Source organism: Rattus norvegicus, chromosome 1, assembly GCF_021556685.1.
Source record: "Rattus norvegicus strain SHRSP/BbbUtx chromosome 1, alternate assembly SHRSP_T2T, whole genome shotgun sequence".
NCBI classification, from domain to species: domain Eukaryota; kingdom Metazoa; phylum Chordata; class Mammalia; order Rodentia; family Muridae; genus Rattus; species Rattus norvegicus.
The window spans coordinates 21569630-21580000 of record NC_141534.1 but is presented as its reverse complement, the minus strand read 5'-3'; the positions used below and the strand labels follow the sequence as shown (position 1 = coordinate 21580000).

The 10371-nt window shown below is 41.9% G+C and overlaps 1 long non-coding RNA gene across 1 annotated transcript in view; it reads right to left on the bottom strand.

The window, feature by feature from the left end:
• Nucleotides 1-598, bottom strand: part of LOC102552962 (uncharacterized) — a 7477-nt gene extending 6879 nt beyond the window's left edge. The window contains 1 exon segment of the long non-coding RNA NR_190561.1: nucleotides 473-598. This is a non-coding gene — a long non-coding RNA (uncharacterized LOC102552962).
• Between the last annotated feature and the right edge of the window lie 9773 nt (nucleotides 599-10371).

Genomic DNA, 10371 nt, shown 5'->3' with positions numbered 1-10371 from the left:
CTCACAAATCTGCCCCACCCTCGCTGCCACAGCAAGGGCTCAAAGCCCCACCCCCTTTCCTGACTGTTCTGCCAGTCTCCAGTCTCCTTTGTTCCTTTCTCTCTGCTGTGTATCTTGATGTACGGACAAGATGAGTATGGCCGAAGGGAATACTAATCATCCTTCTTAACATACTCCAAGAGTCTCCTCCGCTTCCACCTCTCCACACACACTTTCCATTTTTATCTTTCAAACCAAGAAATTACTGCCGTCATAGACCCTGAGACGCCTTCGGCGCCGGTGCCTTTTCTCAGGTGGCTTCCCTCAGCTGATTATGACCTAATTAATTCCTCCGTCCTTATGCGTGAGCACACAAACCCTTCTGGGAAGACTCCCCTGAACTTCCAAATGGTTCTGCATATCTGTATTCCACTTCTGTATTCCCAGAGACCTGCCGCAGCTCCCCGACTCATATAATTACCCGTCTACGCACCTGGCTCTGTCAGGAGGCAGAGCCCTTAAGGATGGGAACTGCTTGCTCTTCATTTGCGCTCTCCGATACCTGGAGCCCTGCAGGAGAGCAGGCAGATGAGCAGGGGCGATGGGAATCTCCTCCTGGACGTGCTCCTGGGGAAGAAAAGGTTTTCATTACGCTTCAAAGACACCGCATTACCCAACGTCTGCCCTTCTCACTAAGAAAAGATAATACACAGCCCAATTACATGTTAGCTTGCCTCCATGGCAGGGTGTGGAAATGAACACCCAGGGTAAACGTCTACTCTGAGATGCACGTTCTCTGGGTGCCTGGGAAGTAGACGCTCTCTGACCTCTCAACTGCCATGCGACTGGGATATCATTCTCCATCGGCTGAGTCCTACAGTTTTATCGGGTCATCCACAGCCACTGGGCAGACTCAAGGCATAGTTCATAGTTAGCAAGAAGGAGCATGTTTCAAGTCTGCAGGTTTGGGGAGATGGAGCTTAAATTAAGACATTTTGAATATCTACATATATGTACGTATGTGTATATATTTGAATATACATGTATACATACACATTAAAATCCACTAAGGTATAAAGTAAAATTTCCAGGTAAATATACTGAAATATTCTATGCTGTAACTTTTTGGATTATTGAGACAGGGTCCCCCTCTGTGGCTCTGGGTAGCTTGTCTCACTCACAGCAATCCTCCTACCTCAAGTGTCACAAGTACTGAGGTGACAGGTGAAAAGTACTATCTACATTTAAACCTTCACGGGAAAAGAAGACAGTGTTCAGAATATGGGCTCAACTTACCATATTCCCCTTTTTGACTCTCGGAGGGATGGGGTTTATTAATTATTTGTCTGCTTATTTTTGTCTTTCAAGACAGGGTTTCTCAGTGTAGCCCTCCTGGAACTGGCTCCATAGATCAAGCTGGCCTCAAACTCGGAGGTCCTCCTGCCTCTGCCTCCTGAGTGCTGGGATTAAAGACGTGCACCACTACCCAGCTAGGCGATTTTAAACATCACCACGCCACTCCCTTTTCTCTGCTTCCTGACTCACGCTGCTGCCACCCTGCCTCCTCTGCCACCTCGAACTGTATTTCCTGTGAAACTGTAAGCCAAATAAACCCTTTCTCTCTTAAGCTGCTTTTGCCAGGGTGTCTAATCCCAGCAACAGAAAAGAAACTAAGTCGACAAGTAGAATGCCAGCACCTATAATGAGAGTTGAACCGCGTCTTCTTCAAGTTCTTTCACTGAAGATCAAACCCCTGAGTCTGTGGGAATGTGACTGTAGTTAGAGAAAGAGCTTCTAAAATCTGTAAAATTAATAAAGACCTTAGGGTGGAACTTAATCCTATAGGGTGGTATTGTCCTAAAAAGAGAATGTGGGTTTTCAGACAGACACACCTGTGTGCACAGAGAGCACAGGAGGACCCAGGGTATGTGAGAAGCCAGACAGCTGGGCCCTAGGGGAAACTAACACTGACTGACACTGTGACCTTGGACTTCCAGATTTCGAAACAGAGAGAAGCATCTTCTACTGCCTAAGATACCCAGAGTACAGTATTTTGTTATATAATTTTCAAAGCATCCTATATTCCTTTCTAAAGACAAGACTCTAAGCTCTATCAGTCACTCACTTGACTTAAAGCACTGATGTCTAATTTCACAAACTTTTGTATACTAAAGAAAAAAATGTACTCAAAATATAAATGATAATATGTATAATTGATTCTAACTAGAAGTAGAGATTCCTGCCTTCATATAATGAAAGCATCTTATAAGACGAGGACAAGTAAGCATGAAAGTTAGTTACAGAGAACGAAAATTAATATGGCAATTTTGAAACACACAGCACAGCAGACGTTCTTGTAGTAAATAAAATAGACACATACTTTGCTGCTGTTTAGAAAATCTGCCACGATGTTTTAAGTAAAAATGTTTTCTAATTTAAATTAAATTTCACAGCTATACTAAAACGTATCGATGGGCCTGTTCAATGTCACTATCTATACTTAAATCCAAAACTTTACAGCCCAATCTGGCAAGTTTTGCAGCATTTGTTTTTTAAATAATCTGAATGTCAGTGGCTTTGAGCAAAGCATTTCCTCAGTGAGTAACAATAGCCACCATCTGCGCCATCACCTTGGCTGGTCCTTGGCTGGAGAGATGCTGCTCTTTGGTTTCCTGCCCAGCTTCCTGCAAAGCTCCCTTCCAGTGACCAATTACAACCACTTCAGGAGAGTCAGTCAGCCGCTGATTCGAACACTCACACTCCTTAAGTTCCCACGGGGTGCAGGTGCTGAATGTCAAACTGACGTTTTGAATCACAGTGAAAACTATTTAGGAAATCTTGTGACACTTATTGAAACACTGGGAACCAGAACTGTCACATCCCAAGATAGAAAAACGGTGAGTTTTGCCCCGCGAGCTTTACTTAAAGAAACAGTAACACCCAGTTCTTGTTCATCAAGTTTGTATTGACATACATTAATCATGCCCAGTCATGGGTTTCATTAAAACACTTCCACAAGTGTATGTAATATATTTTGAGATCATGTTTGGGTCTATACCTCCCCCCAGCTATTCTCTCTGTCCTATTCCTGTCAATCCCTTCCCCTGACACTACAATTTTGAGTGTGACTGGGCCTTATTTGGCCCAGTTTTGTTTGACCCAAGGACCTAAAAGGGTGGGTACTCACAGTCACTTAAGATGGATGAGAGACAGTATCTTCCCAGTTTGTAGCCTGATGCCAATGAAGACAAAGAGGCACACTCTTGGGTGAGTATGCACTGTGGAAGAAAGCTTTATTGAGGACATTTACAGAGAAGTAAGCGAAATCAGGGAGAAGTGAGAGAAACTCCCAGAGGGAAAATGGCTGATGGACTTCTTTGTCAAGGGATCTTGTTTATATAGGGTCACCGCAGACACTGGGCAAACTGCTGTGAGAATGGGTAGTTCTCTGGGAGATCATGGGCTGAACTAGTGAAGAGTATTCCTGGCCTAACTAGGACGACTCCAGCAGTCCATGCCTCCCACCCAGTTAGCTGTCGTTGAAGCCTCCTCTGTCCAACTCCTGGCTTGTTAGTTATTGACCTTGGTATCTGTTAGTTGTTGGTCACTTGGCTGGCATTGCCATCCCTGACTTTGCAGGAATCAAAAAGGTAGTTAATTACACTAAACTCTGTTCTCACAGACATGAAGGAGTAGCTGTGGATGGACTTAGATGACTTCTGTTTATGGACAATCTGGTGTTTCTTTCCTGAAACGGGGGGGAAGTATACAGATGGATCGCAAGAGGAAAGGTAACGGAAAATTCCTAGTACTGTGGCTTAAACATGGCGGCATGTGGGTTGGGAATGTTGACTTTTCTGGGTAATCCCTTGCTTGAAAAATGATAATTCATCGCAGAGAACAGAGCCTGAGAAATGTGTGGCTCCTCCAATCATTCTAGATTTTCACAAACCAAGATAGCCAGAGCCAGAGCCTTAGGCACAGAAACGATGATATCATCTTCAGTATTAACATAGCATATCTCCTTACTAGTTCTAACGTTTACTACTGGCATTATGCCACTGCCAAACTACAAGAATTTAGGAGTGAAATGCTGAGCCTTCCTCTGGAAGGACAGTGGGTGTGGCCACCATTACATTTAAAATCAAAGGAAACAAATCTCTTCTGGGGAAAAAGTGTCTTGAATCAAAATGGTACAATATGTTTTCGGCAGTTTATTTTCTATGAAAGTGGCAGAGAAGTATCTTACTGTGGAATTATTAGGGTCAATGTCTGGGTCCTAGAGGCCTTAACAAACTAGGCATGGCCACCTATTGTTAACAAGTAAGTGATAGTCAAAGGAACAAAGATGTTCAGTGACCTTCAAGTACATCTTCAAGGTCTTGACATAAGGTTTAGATTTAAACAGGCCCTAGAGTGTGTATATTCTGTATATATTGTATAATATGTATATATCTACACCATGTATATACATGTACATATACATGCACACACACACACACACACACACACACACACACACATCCATATATGTAAAACAGTCCTGGCCAAGGTAGGTCTTGTTCATAATTGGCCAGTCATTGTTTCTGCTCTGATGCAAGGTGCAAGCTGTCACAACTGCATGAAATTTCTTTCCAAGAAACAATTCCTTCTTTATCTGCCAGGAGGCTTTAGCTTTTTCCTTCTCCCAGAGTTACATTTCTGGAGGAACTCCAATTTCATGAAGACTATTGTTTAAACAGTATGACAACTAAAAACAGGGACACATGTATCTCTCCTTGGTACACCTTTTCTCCTGTGAGCACAGTTACAATTACATTTAGAGAAAAATAAGTCACAGTTATTTGAAGTGATTTTCATTATAAGGGAATTCTCTATTGTTCAATTTTAAAAATTGGAATTGGACATAAAGAAGAGCCATCTTGAAGTCTAGCCAAAAGGTCCTAGCTGGTGAAATGTTGGATTTATTGCACTAAGAATAATCACCAAGCATAGATATCAAAAACAGTGATTAGTTGATCCTTTACCAGAGTCTGTGGTATTTTGAAACTCAACTGAATATGAAAAATGATGTATATCTCATCTAGAAGCATTGCCAAATAGTGAACCAAATTATTGGAATCTATGATTACGAACCAGGTCCTAAATGTATCTCCATCTTGGAAAATGGATGTATTATGTATTGCTGGTGAAATCTGAAATAAAACAGACACTGAAAAACAGCTTGCCAATTTCTCAAACATTTAGGTAAAGAATGATGCTTATGACTCCAGTCTTTTCCTATGTACACATTTTATATATTCATTCAGGAGAATTGAAAATAAGACTCAAATAAAAATCTGTCTGCCAATATTCATGAAAGTTAGTTAATTTCAAAAACAAAAAAGCAGAGACAGAGGAATCTCTGTGAATTCCAGGCCAGCCTGGTCTACAGAGTGAGTTCCAGGACAGCCAGGGTTACACAGAAAAACCCTGTCTTAAAAAATCCAGAAAAGTTAACTCATCATAACCAAGAGGTGGAAAACAACTTCAGCACCCACCAACAGACGATTAACAACTGAAATGTGGCATACACAAAAGAAACATTATCCAGCCACGGAAAGCATGAAGTTTTACACATGCTACATCTTGGGTACATAGCTTTTCTTCACCGTGTTGAAATCCCTGAGGTAATTAAATTATGAAGAGAAAATATTTACTTGACTCAGCTTTTGGATTGATCTACAATCAGGTAGATCCGTTGCTATGGACCCTGGGTAGATATGTTGGATGATAGTGGTGAAGAAGGCCAGAGTGAGGACCCTGGTTACCTCAAGGACAGGGATGAAAAGCAAAAGAGGATGGGAATGTAGTCAGTCCTAAAATCCCTTTTGAGGACATACCTCAGTGACATAAGTACCTCTCATAAGGTTCCACCTCTTAAGGTCTCATAGCATCTGTGGTAGCCTGAGGATGCCTAGCCCAGGGAGTGGCACTATTTGGAACTGTGGCCTTGCTGGAGTAGATGTGGCTTTGTTAGAGTAGGTATGCAGCTGTGGGCATAGGTTTTAAAACTCTCACCCTAGCTGCCTGGAAGCCAGTCTTCTCATAGCAGCCTTTGAGATGAAGATGTAGAACTTTCAGCTCCTCCTGAACCACTCCTGCCTGGATCCTGCCATGCACCAACCTTGATGATAATGGACTGAACCTTTGAACCTGTAAGTCAGCCACAATTAAATGTTGTCCTTAAAAGAGTTGCCTTGATCACAGTGTCTCTTCACAGCAGTAGAAGCCTAAGACAGAATCTCTCAACAAGGCCACCTGGTCCCCATGCCTTTACCACAGGGACGTGTAGAGGATGTTCAACATCCAACCAGTAACAATGATTGACCCTTGAGAACATCATGCTAACTAAAACAAGCCAGGCAAAAGGGGACAGATGTTCTTTGACATCTGTCATCTGAAACACATGAAATAGACAAAGTCACAGGGATGAAAGGAAAATTGAAGACTTCGGGTATGGGAGAGAGCGGGGAGAGTGAACAGACTCTCAGCACCAAGGTGCCTGGCAGAGGGCATGGACGCTGCCTTGACAAAAGGTTTTAGAAACGTGCACTAGCGAAAACTACCAGAACCTTGAGAATTAATCAGCACCTTGAACTGTACAAACCAAAGATGGCCAAGGTAGAAAAGTGTATGTCCTACATATTTTCGTATAATTCAGGAAACACGCACCCCCTTCCTCTGGGTTACATTTCATTTTAACCATGGATTTCAGAGGAGAAGCAGAAGAGGCGCCCAATGGCGGCACTGCACCACAGTATCTGTCTCATCAAGTCAAAGTAGCCAATGAGAGCGACAGTCCTCTATGACGATCCTTCTCGGAGTTGAAAGTGGCCACAGTAGCATTCATCAGCTCTTTTGACCAAACACACACTTGTTATTTAGTTAATGATGCATTTGTCACTAGACTATTGACAAAGTGACAGGCAGATGGCAAGTATTTGCAACTTTTCTTTCTAGTATTCTAAAATAAAGTGTGTTTTTCTCATGTGTAAGCAGAGCATGACACCAGTAGCTCTAGCTGACCAGGGTACAGATAGGGAGAGAAGACTACAGATGCTTGACACCGGTGACAGACAGTGGTACTGCCATTTTACTGGATGAGTTATCACTTCTGTCCCCTGATTCTATGCATACCCCGAATGTCTCCTTTCTACCTGTTGGGTCATAGCAGTTGGGTATGTGAAGGAGCCTAGTTTTTATTTTGCTAATAAAAAGGAACTGTTTGTCAAGAGATGTTTAAATAGTAACTGTGGGTTTACTTTTAACTTAGAAGTAACACATTTTTACTATAATGACTTTAGAAGAAAACAATTTGTGGAAGAAAAAAACAAATTACCAGTAAGTTTCCCACCTAGATATAGTAACAGTGTTATGGCATATGAGAAGAAATAATTAATTTTATTTGAAAACGATCATGTGTCTAACTTTTCCCCAATCTTGAAGAAACAATTTCTCTTTAAATGTGTTTGGATAGCCACAATATACTTAAAAGGACAACCCTCTCACCGGAAGACACTCATCATAACCATTTAGTTGTGCCCTAGACTGGTCTGCCAAAGGCCATCAGTGGAACAAATCTCTAGTATGAGAAGTTCTTTTCCTGACATTTTGTAAACCAGGAACCACTGGAGAACCTGCAGTGTCCTCATGCAAGAAGCTGTTTACTCAGCGGTTTAGGAGAAGAAAGGTTTTGGAAGGCATAGAGTTAAGCAGGGCTGTGTGAAAAGAGCCAGCATGACATTGAGACTTCAAGGCCCATCCTGGGGATACTTTGACAGAAAATCACAAAGTTAAGATTGACCAAAAGTACTGAAGCCGGAAGCCACATAGCTAGCTGTACCTCAGCATGGGACTGGAAGTCAAGGTTATGCCTCCGGGTCAAAATGGCTGCAGTTCTCCTGGCTTTTTGTTATTGCTTCTATGACTTTGAAGAGCACAGGTCCCAACAGCCTGTGGTTCCTGAAAACAATATTGCTTTATAAAAGAGAGCAAGTTCCTGGAAGAAAGATTCCATCTTAACACTTTACACTATAGCATGGCTGGGACACCAGTGTCATGTTGACTCCCTTGCAGCTACCTCGGTCTTGATCTGGTTGTCATCTTAGCCTGTTGCATGGCCGGGAAAAGGTTTCATTTTTCTCAGTACACTTAATTATTTTTTATTTTTCAACCTTTTCTCTGTTGTTCTTATACTGGCTCGAGAAATCCCTGAAAATACTCAGCTAAGCTCTGGGGAAATTTTCCAAGTTTAAATTGTTAGTCTAAGATTTCAATGTGGTATCTCTTGGTTACCTAATTTGCAGTTTAAAATTGTTAGTGAAGTCCAAGTTTTTCCATATTACCTAGCATTTCTCAATCATTTTAAAGACTCAAGAAGCTATCTCACTTGAGAAATGGAAAGGAAGTCAGAGAGATTAGCATGGGTTCAAGGCCAAGTTAGGCAACATAGTAATTTCTAGGATAATGGGTGCTACAGAGTGAGACCCTATCCTAAATAAAATATAAAAGAAAATGATAGAACCAATTCAGATAAGAAATGCATTTACACTATAACGTGTAAAATAAATAAGAGACCTGAAAAATTTTTTCATTGTGTGATAGGTAGTTTTTCTTCCAAGCATTTTAGTCCTTTATGTTATTAAATATTATATATCTAGACCATGAGTCTTTGTCACATTAGCTACAGTGTTTGCTTTCTAGGGCATAGTTCAGAAAAGCCTTTGAGAGGTCATTTCTTTAATCTGTGAGCATCTCAGTGAACCTCACAACCTGAGCGTGGGGACAGAAAATTGAAAACCTATTTCACTGATGCACATTTCTATCACTTTGTTGATGGAAATATATTTGTCATGGTTGCTGGAGGTGATGTGTTACCAGTGACAAAATACCTACTTTGGATAATTGTTCCTTTTAAAAGAAAATTCTAGAAAATTCATAGTTACATTATGCACCATCTCCTAGTCAGTCTTTAAAGGAAGTTGTGTGCTAGGAGCCAGTCGATGGCTCCCAGACCACCAGTAGTTATAGCGCCCGAGACAAACTGTAGGCTTTGTGTGAGAGATATGTTTTGTGTGTAGCCTATTTGGACAAATCATAGAAAAATTGCTGAGTCAAAGACAAGAATGCAGTTTAATGTAGGTCAATACTTGGCTCAAAAGCATTCATTCTGATCTTCTTCATCTACTGTCTTCTTTCTTTGCCTTGCGTGTTGAGTTTGAATGAGCAATGTCCCTCCTAGGTTTATATATCTGTGTAAGTGTGAGCAAAATGAAACTACTCAATTAGGCTATGAGTGAAAAAGGAAAAGTTATTCAAAAGGCCAAAGCTGTCTCTGGGGGTTAGGGGTGTGCAGAGAGAGGTGAAATGTTGGGAGAGTCTTACCAGGGCTCACGTTGCCTAGGGAAGTAAGTAAATTAGCTGGGACAACATGAGAGCTAACACAGGGATTCAGACTGAGGAAGGGATGCCTGAGTTAATAGGGAATCAGATGTTGCTTCTGGAGGTAGTTGACTGTAAAAGGAGGGGCGGGTAACAAGGGAAGTAATGGCTTTTCTTGACAGACACTGCTTTACAGGGTTTCTGAGGAATGCTGACTTTTAAGTGGCAACTATTTTGTTTACTTGGTCAGACTTGGTTTTGTTCACTGAGCCAGGAATGAGCTCAGACTGCCATTTAGGACGATGTCAGTGGCATTGCCATTTGGGGGTCTAGGGTGTGTACCTAAGAATTTGATCACTTGTTCTCCTGTTGATGGCCCTGTTTGGGAAGGTTCAGCCTTTCAGCATTGAGGGTGTACGGCCTTGCCTCTCTTCCAGTTTGTACCCTCTGCTTCTCAAGTGCAGGCAGAAATATGCTTTCTCAGTTCCCTGCACCAGCCGTTTACTCCCATGTCTCCCTCACCATTATGGACTCTTGCTCTGAGACAGTAAGATAAAATAATTTGTCCCAAAAGTTGCTTTCGACCATGGAGTTTTGTCACAGCAAAGGTCAAGCGCCTGATACAGTGTGGTGTAATTTACTTTCCATGTTTTCCGTTGAGGTGTGCTAAATTTGGAGGCAATGCCACTGGCTTCAGGAGAATCCAGAAGTCTCTCACTGTGGCCCTCACAGCACTTTGCAATTTCAGTTTACTTTCTCCCTCTTCTCCGTCATCCCTATCACTTTATATGATCCAGCATGCATCAGCTTCCCGTATCAATACCCTTCTTTGTCAGATGGATGAGTGAGTACAGAAAACTTGGCATGTGTGCACAATGGAATCTCATTCAGCTGCAAAGAATGAAATGGCAACTACAGGGAAATCCGTGGAACTGGAGACCATTACATCAAGTGAAACAAACACAGATA